Genomic DNA, 20,436 nt, shown 5'->3' on the forward strand with positions numbered 1-20,436 from the left:
CGTTCTTTCTTTCTTTCGTGCTTTTGTGGCAGAAATGACCTTGCATACTAGCCTGTGAGGTACTGTCCAAGCACAGAACTGGGAAACTTTTTTTATTATAAAGTCTAATTATCTGATACTAGACCCTTATCATTCATAAATACATGCACAGAATCACAACGTGATCACAAGACTAACGTGATTTTGTTAAGAACTTATGTGAGCTTGTTTGTACAGTAATCATGAATATTATACAAAAATGTTCTCACAGTGTAAAGACAGCCCAATGTAAAAAAAATAATAATCGGATTATGTGTCAGATCCGCGTCATATGCATCAGGTTTTAAAGAGACAGCGCTGATTTTAAAGTGAAACCTGTTGAAGTCTGTCATAGATGTAAATCAAAGAGCAAAAGAAAAAGAGAAATCCTTGGACTGTTCTAGTCGCTGATTGACTTTTGTAGCTTGAATAAAGATTAATATGTATAGTTTATGCATATATAATATAGTTTATATGAAGATTGTTTTAAAATTACTTCAATTAAAAGTTGTTATATATTTCAGATACATTTTATCATGTCACCGGCCATTGGCAGGTGTGGCAAAAAGTTAGTTTTAGGCCCTGTATATACTGTATATATATATATATATATATAGATAGATATAGATATAGATATATTGTAGGATTGGACATATTGAAGTACAACTCGGGTCACTTTGGATGAAAGTAGATACATCTGCATGCTGTTGATTAACAGAGCATTTCAATCACAAAATAATTTAAAATAGGCTTTAATATGTTAAGAAAGTCTATAAAATGTAGTAAGCGTAGACATATTTATTTGACACAAATGAAAACGAGATTGTGAAGAAGAAAATGGCAGTATCTTCAATAGGATGCATTGCACTAAAGGAACAATTCACCCCAAAATTAGTTATGTCAACATTTTTTTCAACCCATGTGTCCTTTAAAGCAATATAAAAGTTGCCCCTACAACCATAAGATAGAATGAAAAATGTATGTAACTATTTTAACAGTAATTTTTTTTTTCTTCAAAATGGTGGGTGTTGGAAAAGTTGACCCATCATCCTTGAGTAATCCATGGCCACACTTATGACACATAAACCTAGAAGCAATGAAGCACTGAATATATTTGGGTTGGCAAAACAGCTGTTTTCATCATATACAGTATCTCTCCATTTCTCCTGTTAGTGGTGCTCTGAGTTTCTCTCTGTTTTTGTCTCAGCCTTTCATGGGTGACAATTACTGTGATGCCATCAACAACAGAGCCTACTGCAACTACGATGGAGGCGACTGCTGCCATTCCACTGTCAAGACTAAGAAGGTACCGTACATGTCTGCAATGTTGTTCTTCACTTATATATATCATGTGTCCATTTATGTATGTCTAAATTCAAAACCTTACCAAGTCTGACTAAATTTAGAGATGAAAGTCACTGACAAGCATGAGATGCTAGATATTACCACTGACCATCTGACTCTTATTGCACACAAGAATGGCAAACACTTTCTGGCAAGCTCTAATCTGATTGGCTGCCTTTACATCATTTCTTGGACTCAGGATACACTGGTATTTATCAGTATGCCTGGAAACAAAGTTGTGTTTACAAAGTATCAGGTTGTTATGATGACTACTTCTGAGAAACTAATCCCTGGATTTACCCATGTCTGCCAGGTTAGTGGCATGCAGTTTTTAAAAGCTAGTCAGTGTTTTGTTTTATACATTTGTTCACATTCCGATTTTCCACATTTTTTTTTTTTTTTCTTTTCACAATTTGCACAATTAGTCATGGACTGGATTGCAGTTGAATGATTGATTGATTGATTTATTTATTTAATTTATTTCATTTTATTTATTTATTTATTTATTTGTATTGTTTTTACACTTTTATCTATGTCTATTATTATGTTAAAATCTAATGCAGATAAACCTGCTCCTAAACCATTTTGTAAAAAACAAACAATAATCAGTGAGTTTATATTTCATCCTTCATCACTTGTAGTTTTTAGCAGGTGACAGACAACAACCAAAATAAAATATTTTTTCCCCGTTCTTATAAAGTGACAACACATTCATTTAATATTTAAAATGATGCATCCAGCCACAACAACTGACAACACATATTAATATTTGCCTGGTTTCTGGTTTCACATCCACACTGCTTATATTAAATATCAAATATCTTGGAATCGGCGTAATGCTGCATTATTTCACTTTCTGTTCAAACACTAAACAGGGCTCCAGACAAAACTTTCAGAGCAGTAGCAATATTCATAAAATTAATATTGAAAAAGCATGGCTACAGTTATTGTTACTACAGTAAAACCATGGTAAATGATTTGACTGTAGTAACACTTGTGCAAAAAAATGTGCATTATGTGCAAATATGCATTATATAATATATTCGATTTTTTTTTTTTGAGATATCAAACTCAAATATGGAACAAAACTTGTTTAGATTTAGGGCTTTGATTTTCTAGCAATCTTTGAGGTCAACATATTTATAAAATATAAATCTTGCTCAATTTTTTATTTTTTATTGTTATAAATTAAAACCTTTTTTTTTTCCCCTTTTTAAAAACTTTTTTACTTCAACAATAATTTGACAAGGGTCTTCTTTAAAATGAAACCACACTTAAGTCTGTACTCCCAAGCTTTACGTTTTTATGACAATTATTTGACATGGACATTTTTGTCCTCTAAGGACCTCAGTGTATCTTTTTTTAAATTGACGCACAAGGGTTAAACTAGTTTAAATCACCGAGACATTTGGGTTTTGTAACAGAAAATTATGTGGTAAATTCAAGCGCTTCTCACTGGATATCACCGTTTATGGTGTTGCATAATTGAGATCGGTCCACTAGCAAACACACCTCCTTTGAGCCCGCGCTGCACTGTATACTGGGCCGAGCTGAGAAATTCTCCTTGCTATGCGGTTCAAACAAGTATCGCAACAGAAAGGGCAGAACTTATCAATTGTGCAACTTGGTAGTGGAACCAGTGCACAGGCAGGAAAAAAAACAACTATTTAATTGCAGTCTGGAGATGTTTTGAAGAATTTTCTGTATTGGTGAAATGTAAGTGTTCGATGACACCAAAGATCATTGTCCACACTAAAAGTGAAATGTTTGCGAAAAAGGCACAGCCATTCAGAACATATTTGATGTTTTATGCACAGCTACAATATTCTGAATTTTCATTTGTCTGTGAGAAAAAAGTGGCAGGTTTTTAGTTATCGCTGTCCTTACTCTCAAATTCACTCATCATACAGGATCATTTCTTTTGCCTTGTCAACTTTGTGCTTTATCATCTCGTGTGCCCATGCATGAGGTTAATTAGCAGACTTAGCAATTACTTTTCTTTTCCAGGCCGCTCTGAGCTGTCTCTTGTCTTTCTCCTTGTCTTGCACTGTCATCGTCTTAAATATTTGGCAAATGGTCAGAGTGTGAGTGTATGAACGGCGATGATTCATTGAATCCAGTCTACAAGAGGATGCTTTTTTGGGAATTTCACAATATGCAGCCTACGTCATTGAGCAGACAGAGATCTTAGCAGGAGTTGACCATGCGCCAGTGTTGATAGAAGGTTAAATTGTTCTGAAACCATAAGCCAGATTGCTGCTGCCTCCTTCCTCCTGATAGTATGTCACACAGTTGCCAGAGGAACGACAGCAGGATGGGACGAGATAAAGTCATTTTTTGATGAGCTAGATCTTTTTGGTTGTGTGGCATTGCTTCGTAACAGCATCAGTTTAGCTAAATATATATCAGCAGGGTTTTTCAAATCATCCTGTCTCTGGAAATAGCCAGGGTTTAGGGAAGAGCTGTAGAAAATGACTATGAAAGAACCAATCGTATTGAGATTGCCGGAGTTGGATGAGTTGTACTGTAGGCCATCTGACTGTTGGCTCCAGGAGTATCAGCACATCCATTTTGTTCCCAATGTGCACCACGTTATCTTCATCTGTTCAAATTCCCAAACTCATTCATACATTTCCTAGTCATGGCCACAAACACAAGTGCAGATCAATGGAGTTCACGCATTAGCGCACAGATAAGTGGCGGTCTGCTTTGTTACGAGCCTCTGATTTCAAATTGCACTTAACTTCTCTGCGCCATTCCTGGAGTAGGCTATTTTGAAGAGATAATCATTTGAGATAGTTTCTGACTGTTTGTTGTCCCTTGAAATTTGCTCCTAGTCATCCCCACAAAGAACTTTTGTAACCTCACCACCTGATTTTCATTTATCTCAAGAACAGTTGAGGGTTGTGAGGAAAAATTAGCTGAAATGTTGAAGAGCTGAAAACGGTAAGACCGATATATGTTTGTCAAAAAAAATTTTCATACTGAAAATCACAGTAGAGTAGCAAAACAATTTGAAGTTTAGAAGGACTGCGGAGATTTCATTAGAAACAGCATCGACAGATATAATGGCAGGGTCTGTGTACGGAGTAAGGTTTTAATGTAGCCAGTTGCTGGGTTAAAAACGACAGCTGGTTGAATATTGCACCAATATAGATTGGGTTGTCAGCCCAAATATTTGGTTATTTTAAACCAGTGCTACAGTAGGAAAGAATTATCCATATATTTGATTTGATTCATTCCCGGGTCAGCATTTGAAAGCTACAGTACAAGAACATCACAGGTTGTGATGGGCGCTTTCGAAAAACTGACTCATGAAGCTTCGAAACCTTCACTAGTCATCATCATTTCAAGTGATTTGGAGAGCGAGTCAAACATCCAAAGTCACATGGTGTCAGTAAACAAGGCTTCTTTATGTCATGACTGTTTCAAAATGTTTTTAAAATTGTGTTGCATTTACACTGTTCTGACCAGTAGGCGTCACCAACATGTGACGTTTCAAGCGCATCGGGAAAGCGAATAATTTTTCCGAAGAAATTTGTTCAATTGATTCAAAGTTTCAAAAAGCCACAGATGCTGTAGGTAAATGTGGCAGCGGAGCTTACCACAAAACCAGTCAGAAATTACACTGCTAAGTTTCACAAACCTTCAGTATACAAAAGTCCTATATTTTCAAAACAGATGACACAGAAAGTTACGTTCATTTGCAGTTATGTGAGTCTAGATGCTGGGACCATTCTGAGGTGTCTTTCACGTACAACAAATCACTGCTTAACCACCATAGTACAATGCATCATTGAAAAAAATGAACTAGCTATTTGCAACTATTTCCCGAAACCGTACTAACATAATCATACCTCTGTCATTTCAACCACATTGGTTAAACAACACAGGACTGTAGTTAATGATGTCACATGCAGGTTTTGGAGTAATAAATGAATCAATTCAAGATCACAATTAATGTCAGATTAGTATTGTTCATTTGCACGAAACAACAGAAAGCTGTTAATTTTTTTAATCAGTTTTACTTGCAGTATGTAATTGGTGTACACTTTACTCACACAGGCTATACAGTATATGCAGTTCATTCAGTCAACAGCTTTTTCCACAAAGTAATTTCTCCGAAATGCTTCTGTAATAAACATGCCATCTGGGGACTACATCTCTTCTTTTGATTTCTGATTCAGTGAGTTCATTCAGTGATGGATTCGTCAGACTGATTCAAACCAGAAACTTGAGTGAAACTGATTTTTTTTTCTTGATTTGGACTACACTGGTGCTGTTGATTTTTGCATGCAGCTTGCACAAAATAAAAGTGATACTCTGAAATCTGTTCATTTACTTATCCTTTTTCTGTAAGACTCTTCACCTGATTCTATTCATACAATAAAGCTTCATAATATGAAACAGCTTCATAATACAGAGATAAATGCATAGTCATAGCATAGACTGATTTTTGGTCTTGACGGCTAAGCCTCTTGCATGACTCTAATAAATAAACAAAAGAACATAAAAAAAATGACAAATGCAGAACAATTCTTTTTTTTTTTCTTATGTGTTATTGTTGACTCAGCCAGACTCTTGGCCATGTTATCGACAATAATGACAAAGCACATAAAAACAAAGTGGTGCCAGCAATGCCTGCAATGAGGTCTGTCTCTCTTTGGGTCCTCTCTTTGGCCATGATACTTGTTGGAAAAAAAATAAACTGCATATGCTGGTTAGGTATGTTTTGAAGCATGGCAGCTAGTTTGAGCTGGTTTAAGCTGGTCCTTAGTTGGTCATGAGCTGGTTTAAGCTGATAATGTGCTGGTCCTATGCAACTAGCTCCTGTTCCGGACCAGCTCATAACGAGCTTCTAACCAGCTAAGGACCATCTGAAGACCAGCTTAAACCAGCTCAAACCAGCTGCCATGCTTCAAAACATACCTAACAGGGATGACCCCAAAGCAAAGGAAGCCAAGGCACTTCCCTGCTGCCTGTGTGTTTGTTTGCCTTCCTTATCTCACCCTGTCGTGTTCACTTTATCCCAGCTCCCCGTCATGTTCTCTGAAAGGTTTGCGTATTAAGACGTTCTGGATGACTGGCTGTGTATTATTCCTGTCAGGGACTTTGAAGGTGCGAGTCAAACTGCGTCTCAGGTCACTGCAGTATGCTTTACTAATCACTACAAGCTGTTGGCATGAGGAAGGAGGCCAGTGGGCATATTAGGGCAACGGAAGAGAGAGCCTTTGGTTTTCTTTACAAGAGATTTCTTTCTGGCAGAGGATGGGAGGTTTTAAAGTCAAAAGTTAAGTTTTCGATTATTTTCAGCTCTCAAGGTCGGTGATTTAGAAATAGTTCACCTTGAAATGTTAGATGATCAGTTTCACCTCGCTGAGGACTTTTACTTTTGATCAAATGGAGGGTTAGAGGTTTCAACAAACCCCTAGCCATTAAACTTTAAACTAGCCATTATTTTTTTTATTTATTTTTTTTTCATTTTGGCTGTTGTTGTGATTTGCAGTGGAATAAAGTTTCCTTTTATCTGCAAACACTGAATACTGGACTTGATACTTGATTGTTAAGTCATGTATACACAGATGTAGAAATCAAGCGTAGCGTTAGTTCTGGCAGGTCACGTTAGTCAAGCTAGCATCAGCTGACTCTCAGCTGATCCCCATCTACCTATAGGAATACGACACCTATCTAAGTATTCATATATAAGGTCCCTCAGTGTTATCAGCAGTTTTCGCATTGCTCAATAGCTAATTACCCTTCTCCATCCCTAGCTCCTCCTCTGTCAGTCAGGATTCAGCCTTCTGATTATCCTTTGAATCAGACTAATTCTAAAATGTGTACATAAAATTATTGAACTTTAACGATATCTGCAATACATTTATGTTGGTTCTGTTCTGTTTACCCTGGGGTATTATCGCTGCTCTCCCTGCTCTCATCCATGAATGCGCAGGGAGTTCTTACCCAGAACAGAAACATACCGCCAATCCAAACTGTATGCTAATTGTCAATCATCTTTGACGATAGTGGTCTTGACAGAAATGTAATTCTTCTTCTGTAATTCTAAAAAAAATAAATATACATATATATATATATATATATATATATATATACTGTATATCCCAGCAGTGATGAACTTCAGCCATTTGTTTTTGGACCATCAGATGTATGCTGTATGGTGTGCTTCATTATTGTATTTATTGATTGTTTGATTGATTGATTGAAGTCTTTAGCTTTACAGTTTAATGAGAAGAGGTAGGAAGGGTCTTACGTTGTATAGTCTAATTTTAAAAACACTTGTGTTTTGGATCACAACAGACTTGTTTTCGTAGAGAACTGAGCCTTTTATTGAACAAATGACCTAAACCAACTAATGAATCTATGAAGCTTTGAAGCCATTGATCTAGCCGTTTATGAATTACTATATTTACTGTAGAATTGTTCAACTGAAGACATGAAATGGAGTCCAGAAGTCTGAGACCACTGGTGAATTACCCTTATTATTGGTTACCCTTTATTTTAGGGTGTCCTTATAACACTGTGAAAAGGTCACCAATTAGAAAACTGCTTTTTTTTTTTTTGTTAAAAAATTGCATGAAAAGCTTATTTAATAATATACATAAAATAATCAAACCACCAAATTCAGAGTCTTGGTGGCCTTTTAAGATAACTCAGGGACAACCCGAATCCAGTAGGTTCTTGTTTGCATTCCCAACTCTCAATACTGTGCCAAGTAATACATGTAAAGGGGGAAACTGCTCCGGGGGCCAACCCGCAGTCGTGGCTGTAGCAAATGTGTGTCTCCTACGTTTTTATAAGACGTAATTATCAACGCATGTTGGTTGCCCTGCAAAGTTTATGGCTATGAAATCATATCTCCAAATGAGCTTTGCTGTTTTCCAAATTCTTTCCTTTAATCTTGGCTGTTTTAGGGAAAAGTGGCAATGAAGTGCCAGCCGTGGAAGATTGGGGCAAGATTGCTGTTTCTGCAGCAAAAATGAGGGTGTGAGAGTTTTTTGAGACTTCGAAAACGTTTTCCCTATCGAGGCTGGGACTGAAGGCTATGCATCCCGTGACTCCACTTTCCACAGGTTTAATGGCCTGAGCACACGAGTGCAGTTTGGACTGAAGGAAAACGTGTTGTAAATACATCAACTAGACCAATATGAATAATCAGAATAAACAATTTTTCTGCCAAGTAGTATAGTTCATTAGCCTAACTGAAGTCTATTTACATTTGACAAGCTACGCAGCAACTTAAAACATTAATAAAGAATATGTGGTCTCAGATCAGTTAATTGCATATAAGACCGATATGAAAAGCAGAGGAAGCAGCACTGTTAATTGATTAGGTCCCTTACTATATACAGCGAAAAATGTCATAAATCCAACAGGTCATTTGGAAGTGAAAAATAACAATTGTACAAAATTGTTACATTGTAAGTGCAAATACTGTAAAATAAAGTGAGTTCTGATTTGACTTGTTCTGCTCATTGGGCAGTAAACTTGATTCATGTAAAATCACAGTTATGTTTAGAGTTCCTTCTGGTGAATCTGTCGCACCCAGTTAATTTTTGCAAAAAGAATGCAGTCTGTTCTTATACATTTAGAGTTAGACCATGTTTTGTAATAATACAGTGGATCCGGACTTGTTCTTGCATTCAGACAACTTCTAGAATGCATTCATCAAATGACAGCCTGTTTCTGACCTAACTACATCAGGTTAAGCCTGATTACAATTGTTAGAAATTACTTGAAGAATTTACTCAATATATTTGAGGGTATTGAACTTGCATTTACAGTGCAAACCAAATTAACCTCTTATTAGAGAAATCATCCTAAAATAACAGGAGCAAAACAAATTGCTGTTGCTTCTCAGAGTAAATAAATGGCATTCAAAGTCTTACAAATGACGTGACATACGGCTGAGCCTCAGTGCAGACCAGCATTATGCTGTGGTGTGTTTTGAAAAGCGCTGTCTGTGCCCCGATCCCCAGCCCCCTCATACTATTTCCCTTCAACTGCAATATGACACATGCAATTCTCTACAGAAGTGGGGGGTCGTGTGCCATGTCGTACATGGTCTGTCAGGGAACGTGTGTGTGTGCATGTGTGTTCTGGACTGGCATCTGCCCCATGCTGACATTCCCAGCCACCATCGATGAGCCCCAGATGTGGCAGCAGGTCCCGCCACCCTTAGGGTCAAGGGCAGAGGAAACCATGGCAAATTTGCCACCCACATCTTAGTCCGATGGTGAGATAAGGAGAGGGTGCTAAATGAGAACTGTGAAAGGTTGCATGTCGTGAGATGGAAGAGAAGGAAATGGGAAGTTTGAGAAAGAGATTATTTAAAGTACCAGAGGAAAAATGGAAGTGTGCACCTTCTTCGGGTTGCTTGATAACGATTGCCTGCTGAAAAAAAAAAAAAAAACAGCCCTAGCTGGTGTCCCAGTCTTAAAGAGCTGGTTAGGTTGGTCTGTTTGATGGGTTTAGAGGGTTTTGGGGCACTTGTCAGCTGGACAGGATGGGAAGCCAGCCTGGTCAGTAAACTACCATAGGGTTTTTTTTGTTTGTTTGTTTCTTTCAGTAAGGTTAACAAAAGACAGAAAAATTAATGTGTTCAAATGAGAGGGAAGGCACACGTTGAACAGGAAATGGCATGCAGGTCAATGACGGCTGGTTTTGATATGTGTCCGGTTCATGCTTGTAAAAGCTTCACAGGTAAGAGGCTCTGGAGAGACTAAGTTCTCCTCACACAAACATGTTTTTGTTTTCATTAATTAGTAATTTCCATCATTTCCGTCTGGAGAACTGCACTACACTACAAAAAGCTTTTTCTTCATAATTTTTTTTCTTGTTAGCCAGCACACATATCTATACATCCTTACATTTGTTTTAGAAGCATGTAAGAAATACTGCTGCTGCACATGTATCATATATGAAACAACCCCATGTATAACATACAAGAAAATACTCCATAGCATCTATACAGGTGGAGCTGGGGAAGGTGGAGGGTTTCTGAAGCGTGCTGCAACTGCTACAGCAAACTTTAGCCAAGTATTTGAATGCTGAGCTCTTATTGGCTCTGATGTGAAAATAAACCAATCAGCTGTGTCATGTGAATGATGATGTAATTATATCAGAACCTATTTAGAACCTATCGGCCTGCGCCATCTAGAGTTTAATGACAGAAATTTGTATTCTAATATGCACTGTCGTCCATGGAAGAACTGTATATCAGTCCATTCCTCCAGGTAACTGAAACTGATGCTAGTTATATGACTCTCGTATCACACTACAGACTCGCTGTCTCTTGTTTCACAATGCAAATGACACCGTCTTCCAGATGTTGATTGTAGTGAAGATTACTACAGTGAAATTAAATATTATTGTAATATCAGTTTCAGTGTTCATCTTGTAGCCAGGGCAATTGTTTTGTACACTGTGGTGGACTATGTTGTTTCATAGAAGAAGCTTTAAGATAATTTGTAATGGCAGTACTCCACTTACTTTACTGCAATTATTGCCATTCAAATTAGGAGCATAATCACACTAACTTAATCACAATATTCTGTTTACATTAGCTACAGTTTAAATCACATTATGAACAAGAAACCTGCTTGCAGTGTTCAAGGGAATCAACCTGTGAATGTCTCTGCAGTCAGATTTCATACTGAAGTGCCTCCACTTTGGCCTTGACTCAAACCCTCATCTGTTTTTAGGTACAAAAAGGCAGAATATTACTCAATAATCAATGTTATGAATTAGAAAATCCACTTTGTTGTGCACCAAGATAAATTCGCATGTGAATTCATATCATGAACAAATCAGTCTGTTCAGCCGCTGAGGCTAAGACAAATGGTTACGTGAATGCACAAATGTGAACTGCACATACGGTCCTAGTTTTGAGCGACTGGAGATGCATTTTATCATGAAAAGCAGCTGAGGCCCATCCCAAGGGAGGCCGCATTGCAGCAGCTGGTGTCAGTGACGCACTGCCAACTTTCAATTGTGACGTCAAGTGCCAAACAACATTCAAATTCTATTTTCAATCCCTCTAAGGGGCTCATCAATTTTTCAACTCATTGCCAAGTCCAGACGTCATAACCAATGATGCAAGCTGTTGTTATGTTCTTAAAAATAAAGGATCTTTGTTGGAATCGATGCATCTTTAACAGCCATGAATCTTTCCATCCCATAAATAGTACAAAAAGGTTCTTCAGATTATTCAAATGTTATTCACATGAAGAAATAAAATGGTTCTTTTAAGAACTGTTCACTGGAAGATTCTTTGGTCAACCAAAAATGATCCTTTTATGGCAGGGGTGTCTGGAGGGCCAGTGTCCTGCAGCGGTTAGCTCCAACTAGCGCCAACACATTTGCCTGGAAGTTTCTAGCGAGTCTGAAGACCTTAATTAGCTCATTCAGGTGTTTTTAATTAGGGTTGAAGTTGAACTCTGCAGGTCAGTGGCCTTCCAGAAACTGGTTTGGACACCCCTGTTTCGCTGGCATCACTGTGAAAACCCCTTGTGGGACCTTTATTTTAAGAGTCTACTCCAAACCTTTTGGTTTGTATGTTTTAACATGCGTTTCTTTTCTCCTTCAAGGTGATTCCGTTCCCCATGTCCTGTGACATCCGAAGAGAGTGCACTTGCCGGGACCCCAATGCCTTGGAGAACCGAAAGGGCGAGCACTTGCACTCACTTGGTTAAAACGCTCCACCAAGCCGGTGTGCGGACTGGGACAGGATGAGATATTCTTCCCAGAAATGCTGCTGCTTCACAGTTGTACCTCTCTTCTTATAGCTGTTCATCATTTCCATGTCCGAGTCTACCTGTTATATCTTACAGTATAGTCTTTTGGAAAAGGATCCCAATGCCAAGACCCCACAAAGGACCAAAGCTGGTTTGTGTATGCAATCTGTAGATCACTCACGACCCCTCCAAAAAATGAAGAAAAATGAAAGCAAGGCTTCTCGAGGGAACTATACCGATTTGACCAAAGCCAGAAAAAGTAGAATCAACTTTCCACTGAAATGCACTCTCTAATCCATTTAGGGGGCTTGATTTGTTTTAGTTTGTCTCAAATGTGACCTCAGTCGTCCCAGGAAGATGGTGTGTGGCTGTGTCTCATGTCCCTACAGAAGCAGACTGGGTTTCAAAACAAGGACGGAACGATTGGCTGGATAGCAATCATGGGCTGATTTTAAAGACTAATCAGCAATTATTGTAATGTTCCTGAAACTAAACAAATCTATCTAATATATATGCACAATGGGGAATGGCTGCAGGTCCCGTCGCACACTATTTACGTTCTGTTACGAAATAATTGTGAATTGAGGTTTATTTAAAATGCACACCGATAGATCCGAGCATAAATATGGTAAGAATTAATTGGTTTCTTTAGCATGGCTGCTGTTGTTGCTGCTACGATTGCTGCTAATTAGTCAAACAACAGACAACAGGAATATGCAGGCCATGATCTAGTGTGTCGTCAGTCTGCCTTAACACTTACCTCTGATCAATATAACCATCAAGACCGAAGACCTCCCATTACAGCTCAGCCAGTGCTGAATTGTAACTCGTCTAGTCCGAATGCAAAACAGACACAAATTCCTGAATGTAGAGGTCATAAACCTTTTATTTTACGTAAATGCTTAGTTCACCCAAAAACGTATCATTTACTCACCCTTTTTGTGTGTGTGTGTATGAAAATGCTTAAAAAATCATGAAATAAGCCCTTCATATCCATAAAATGACAGTTCAATTCAATAAAAGCATCATGAAAGTGTTCTGAAGCCATACAGGTCTTGTGTGATGAAGAGATTGAAATTAAATTGATTATTCACAGAAAATCTTTCCATCTGCTGCAGCTCCCGCATGTCATTCCTTTTTTAGGAAGATTTTCAGCAACTAAAATCAACTTAACCTTTGGCGTGTTCCTCACACAAACCCATCAGCTTCAGAAGACTGCATGAGTACTATGGACTACTGCTGTGGTACTTCTGCGGCGCTTTGCTTTATTACAGTGACCCTGATTATGTACTATGAATGGAGATGACAAATGGAGACTCTTACACAATCTTTCTAATCTCAGTGAATCTGTTGCCAGTCAAAAACGTTTTTTAAGGGTAACTTACCGCACATGTGCCAACTTTTTAACCACTTGTATGTGTTTTTGCCAAAAAAAAAAAACTTAAAATAATTTAGCTTCAGCGTAATCGGAATGACTTTATATACGCACAATGCTAATCTGGGTGAACGATAGAAGAAGAAAAAAATCACTTTAATCATTACTTTAAGAGATTGTTCACCCAAAATTGAAAATGTGCTGAAAATTACTCCCCTCTAGTCATCCAAGATGTAGATGAGTTTGATTCTTCATCAGATTTTGGAGAAATGTAGCATTGCATCACTTGCTGACCAATGGATCCTCTGCAGTGAATGGGTGCCCGTCTTTGTGTCCTACTTGTGGATTATTGTGATGTTTTTATCAGCTGTTTGGACTCTCATTCTGATGGCACCCATTCACTGCAGTGCATCCATTGGTCAGCAAGTGATGCAATGCTACATTTCTCCAAATCTGATGAAGAAACAAACTTAACTACATCTTGGATGGCCTACGGTACATTTTCAGCAAATGTTTATTTTGGGGTGAACTATTCCTTAATGCATACAAAAAATTACTTAAACAGCCTATATAATTTATTTTATTTGTTCTTTTGTATAATATTTGGCTACCAACTGTGAACTTTTTTTTTTTTCCCCCGAACAAACCTTTTCCCTGCATGGCCTTAACATGTTTTGACTAGTTTCTCACTAATGTCTGAATCTCCAAGTTTGACTGTCTGTATCAGGTGTGTCAAACTTTCTTCTGAAGCTCCATCGTCCTGAAGATTACAGTTGCAGCCCTAAAGACCTTAACTAACTGGTTTAGGTGTGTTTATGAGCATTGTAGCTGATCTCTTTAGGAAGAGCTGAATTTAACCCCGCTGATATATACTGATGTCCCCTTGTATCAGCTGTTCATTCAAAATGCCACAAGGCATAATATTGAAACATGTAGTAAAGAAATAAGTATAATGTTATTGTGGTTATTTGCCAGGTGCAAAACTTCACGCTTATGTAGAAAAACTGAATGCAAAACATTTCTACATTTTGTCCTCTTCTCCTCAAAGTGATTAATTTAGTGTGATCGGGCCAAGGCTGAAGAAAATGTCTTTTTGAACATTGGCTGTTTTATTGGCATGGAAAACATGCTTAAAAAATTAAGGATTATTTTGCCTAATGTTTTACTAATGGACTTCACTTTGTGCAATTGTAGATATATGGTTTTTAAAGTATATGACATTTATTATTAAGAAAAAGAAAAAGAAACAATACCTGGAAGAAAGTCAGGCAACCATGTCGTTTTTTTTTTTTTTATTGAGTCATGTATGTGGCATAAAGATTTCTTGATCAGATGCCGAAGTCAATAGTTTATTTTATTGTGCTTGTAGTGTCACAGGTGCAGTAATTTATATTTCTAAAGAAAAGATTAAATGAAAAAGAATAATAATAAGAAGAAAGTAATTATGTACCAATAGTCAGTATTTGTATTAATGAACAAAAGTTGAAACTTCTAAAATCGCTGCTATCATTAGGCAGGACAATTTGGGATGGAATTTGTGTTTGTAGTGGAATCAATAATGTTGGATTTTCTTTTTTTTACTGTGTGATATTATCATATGCCTCTGTGATTACTGATGATTGTTGTGGTCCCACTTGCTTCATGTCTGGGTTTTATTGTAAACAGCAGAGCAATGTGACATGTGGAAACATGTTATTGGATTGATATGTCCTGTCTGAACAAACCTTTGGGATCATGGCTTTAATATTTATGTTTCTGAAATTGTGAAAATTAAGACTTTAAATGGGTCATTTATGTATGTATGTTTTTTTATCTTGTTTTTTTTTTCAGCCATCTTGTGAGTTAGGTTGAAGGATTCATTATTATTATTATTATTATTATTATTATTATTATTATTATTATTATTATTATTATGAAGAAGAAGAAGCAGAAGAAGAATAAAACTATAGCACCCAAAGAAAAAAAAAATGAAAATAACTATACAATGCACAAGAGTACCATATTTATAATAATAATAATAATAATTTATTGTTATTATTAATAAATATTTTGTTTGTTATATATTCTTGGGAGAACTAATGTATTAAGTTGCTATTACCTGAAATTATGTAAATGTACTCAAGGTAACAATAGTCAGCATTTATTGCCAAGATGGACAGCAAACATTAGCACGATCATCAAGTAACTTGCCAATTTCCTGACAGGTCTTGTGATTGGCAGGCCTGTCAACCAATGTTTTTTTTTTTTTTTTTTTTATTACCAAGAGTGAAGCATTTAATACGTGTGGTATTATATGTTTCTCCATCACTATGTCAAAATCAGCTATCCAAAACACCAGAACCATTTCCGAGTGCAATTTTTATTCGTTTGCTTTGTTTTAGATATCTAAAAGCGTACAGGTCTAAAACTGTTTGTTGGCTTGTTAAATTAAGTTTTCAGTGGGCTGTTTAACACACTACTGTATGCACCATAGGATTTCTTGCTGTACCTCATGCCTGTAATGTTTGCTGCTTCCATATTTTGGTATGTTAGTGTTTCGCGTCTATTAACGGCATATAAAACTGTACATAGTAGAACTATTTATTGAGAGTGTTATACTTTTGTAAGTTATATTTTTTATTGTTTTTGTAAGTTATTTGTACAATGGTCTTTAAATGTAAAAATATTGGTTATTGAGGCTCTTACACTATTTTTATTTTCTGTTTATTCTTTTATCCATTGCTCCAGTTGAAGAACAAAGACAATGCTTAAGAAAGATAAAAAAAAAAAAAAAGATTAAAGAAGACAATTCAAAGACAGAATGTCATTCAGTCACATCTCACAGTTTATATACTTCCATTAATGCAGTTGGGACACTAACTAAATGTTATAATAATATATATATATATATTGTTTGTTAATACAGTGCATTTATTCTGTGGCAGTCCCCACAAGAGAAGAGTGTGATCATGGTATATCTTGCAGTAGGTGAAATCACAGTTTTAATGTGCGTCTTTCCAATTTGTACCAAATATTTTGAATGTCTCTTAAAATGCCCAAAATGCAGAGCTCACATGCATAGCATTGGACAGGTGCTGTTTTTGGCCTGCCAATATGTTTGTGCAGGGGTCAAAATATGGATGTGCACAGCAAAACATCAGTGTTCGTTGAGTCAGAGTTTCTTCCCCGCTCACTATTGGGAGTTTTCAAAGTCAACATATTTATTTGAAATGTTGGTCGGATGGTGGAAAAACTGTAAGAAAACAAACTAATGGAATTGTATCAATATCTTTATTACAGGTTCATATAAATGTCCTGAGCGGTTGTAAATAGTGTCGTGAAAAAGTTTACCAGTAAAATTCCTTGTATATTTAAAGAGTTCCATTAGACACAATGAAACATTTATGAAAGTTATTTAAATTTGAGAAATGCACCTTGATCATCAGCATTACAGTTACATCAGCATCAAGAGTTGTACTTCAAGTGTCCTTTAATTTGAGTCAGTCTTCTAAATTCTCTTGTCTTTGTGCCTGTTATTCAGAAACCCATTTGTGTTTGGTGATGCTGGCCATGTCTGCTCTTTACATTGCTAATAAATTATAAGCAAAATTCTGACCTCTTCTTGATTCATGCATATAATGTATTACTGTTTTTCAAGTCAAGGGGATTCCCAATCCAGTTTGTCACTAGTGTGGATAGAGTTCGTGTCTTTCCAGCAAAATTGTAGTTTTGAATTTATTAAAAAGGCCGGTCTATCTGATCTCTCGACTCAAGAAACTAGATGTATTTTTTGGCACATACCACATTTATCTACATTATGCTGTGACATGCTTGTGTTTTTTGGTAACACTTTACAGTAAGGTTCCATAAGTTAACATTAGTTTACAATGCAATAGCTAACATGAAATAACAATGATTAATAGTTTTACAGAATATATTATTCTAGCTTTATAGTAATTTATGTGTATTCTAATATGTATTTAACATTTACAGTGGTGTAAATTAGCATGTTAACATATGAACCAATAATTAGCAATGAATAGTAGTATATTTATAAATTAGCATTACCCTAGATTAAACACTGTGATTGTTTTAATGCATTGTTGCATACTGCACTAATGTTAACATTGAATCCTATTCTATAGTTTTACTGTTATTTTCATATTTTGGTGCTCTGGATTATTGCAAACATACCTGATGTATCACGATTTGAAAAATGAATTAAAATGCTAAATGAGTAACTTTATTTCTCCGTCATGTATCGTGTATAAAGAAAGCGCCGGTAACTGCGCAGGGGTATCGTCCACTTTTTGATCATTCCAGAATTTAGGGTTTGGATTGTGGATACTGAATTTAGATAGATTGTAAATTCGGTTTCATCCAAATTGGAAGAACATTTACTGCATGCAAAAGAAAATAAAAAAATAAAATCATGTTAGCAAACAGTATTGTTACTGATTGATTTGTCTCTGCCTAATAGAACATCAGCAACCCAATGCACTCCTGCATGCTTGTGACCATTATGATTACATTTATCAAACAGTATTGTTACTGATTGATTTGTCTCTGCCTAATAGAACATCAGCAAGCCAATGCACTCCTGCATGCTTGTGACCATTATGATTACATTTATCCATTTAGCAATTTTTATACGTTCTAAATCACTCACAGGCAACTGCTTGTAGGCAGTAAGGCAGTAGATTGTAACATCAAAATGGCATCTGAACCATATTTTCAAACAGTTTTCAGTTCTACTGTCATCTCCAGCTACATCATCTCCATGGACCTCCTCAGAACTTCCTACAAGATTGAAAAATTCGCTCATTTACTAGGACAGGCTCTTGTGTTTGTGTCACTGACCAATGTAGGATCTCTGTCTTCGAACGGACCCACTTACACTATTGAGTCACACATGAAACAACAATGACAAAGGTCATGTCAATGACTCGAAAAAACTGACAAGCCATTGTCCAGGGGTCCGTTTCCCGGACAATGACGACAATTACATGCACTGTTGGAGAAACTAACTAGTTAGTCCGGACTATTTCCTGAAAAACACAGCTCTTTAATTCTCTTAAGCAAAAAGACGTCAAATTCAATTTGTGTATGTATGGAATGAAAGATATGGATGGAACTACATGTTAGCTTTCTTATTTTGCTCATGTGCATGATCTCTGTGAGTCCACGTGTTATACTAACCCAGCGGGAACCTTTATATCAATTTGACGTCAGATATTGATCAAGATACCACTATTTTAAATTCAGTTTGGACAGCAATTTCTTCCAGTGGTTATTGGTTGAAAATAGGAAGTTAATCCCACACTGAAATTTGTTTAATGTATATTTAGGCCAATATGTTTGGTTTTCCATTTACATTAAATCAACATCATGTCAAGTTTTGACATCAGTTCGATTTGCATATTTGACCTGTTTTGTTTTTTTTTGTTTGTTTTTTTTTCCTCATCAATTTTGTTGTAATTTGATGTCTTTTCAACATCAGTTGCCCACTGGGAACAAGAAACTATTAACCACATGAAACTAACTAGAAACTTCTAACCACAAATCCAGAGTTGTAGTTCCAACAACACAACTGTGAATTGCTGTTTGCAAATCTTCATTGGAACTGTGAATTCAGAACACACCAAATCACTGAACTATGTTGGTAATGATGGAACTTGCAATCATAATTGGCTAACTGTAGTCACATACTGTAATGTCACTGAAGGTTTTTATCCATGATGACTGTAATCGTCTTTTTTTTTTTTTTTAGTAAAATGTTTATATCAGATCTAGTCAGGATTGCATTTTTTTTAAATCAGGACAATTACATGCACTGTTGGAGAAACTAACTAGTTAGTCTGGACTATTTCCTGAAAAACACAGCTCTTTAATTCTCTTAAGCAAAAAGACGTCAAATTCAATTTGTGTATGTATGGAATGAAAGATATGGATGGAACTATTTAGTAAAATGTTTATATCAGATCTAGTCAGGATTGCATTTTTTTTAAATCATAGTTAGCCAACTATAGTCCTATACTTAAATTAAGAAAGTGAAAACAGAACAGACTTTGTTGAATAAATTTGTTTCGCACTGAAGCTGGACAGAAACATTTAATTGTGAAAAAGTTGCATGATGTTCTCAAAAAAAAAAAAAAAACACTTGGCTTAGTATACTTTGTTTTCCGTGTCGTCTCGCACACAGTTAAGCATGCATGCTTTTCAGATTTTACTCCACTGACCACAACCACAGATGGATGCATTTAGTACATGCACACTACCTAGTGGACCCTTCTATTTGAGTGTTCAATCACCTGCAAATTCGCTGTTGTCCATAAACAACGAGACTATTTAATAAGATTGTTGAATATATTAAAAAGAACACGCTTTAGTTTAGGGACCAGTTCTCACTATAAACTAACTATTAACTATGACTTTTGCCTCAATAAACTCCTAATTTGCTGCTTATTAATAGTTAGTAAGTGTGGCGGGAGGAGCAAATGACAGACACAGTGGGTGAGGCGTCAGCAGTGTTAATTTTGTTGACGAATAATTTTCGTCAACGACATTTTTTTCACCGACGATAACGAACTAAAACTCTTTTTGAATTACAAAATCTATGACGTAAATCTATTGACATTTTCGTCAACTAATAAAAATGAGACGAAAATGTTAGGAAGGGACGATTTGGGAAGAGAATCATTCAGAACGAATCTGCTGCGTGGTTTGGACTTCGGAGGTAGGCTAACATACACTTGCTGCAAGTCGCGTAAAATGTAAAAAAATGTCAATATGTGGGAGTAAGAGAAGAACAGACATATGGATAAATCTGACGACGCAAGAGAGAGCTCAATTCCGTACGGTTTTCAGAGTGCAGACACTGAAGCATACACATACAGAAAGCGCGTCTCACAGTGCGCGAGTACTCTCTCGAGTCGCATGAACGGAGAATTACACACAAAATGATGGCGA

The 20,436-nt window shown here is 36.5% G+C and overlaps 1 pseudogene; it reads left to right on the top strand.

Annotated features, from left to right (window-relative positions):
• Positions 1-12,430, top strand: part of LOC107683756 (pappalysin-1-like) — a 133,669-nt pseudogene extending 121,239 nt beyond the window's left edge.
• The last annotated feature ends 8,006 nt before the right edge of the window (positions 12,431-20,436 follow it).

Source organism: Sinocyclocheilus anshuiensis, unplaced genomic scaffold (genome assembly GCF_001515605.1).
Source record: "Sinocyclocheilus anshuiensis isolate Anshui unplaced genomic scaffold, SAMN03320099.WGS_v1.1 scaffold1549, whole genome shotgun sequence".
NCBI classification, from domain to species: domain Eukaryota; kingdom Metazoa; phylum Chordata; class Actinopteri; order Cypriniformes; family Cyprinidae; genus Sinocyclocheilus; species Sinocyclocheilus anshuiensis.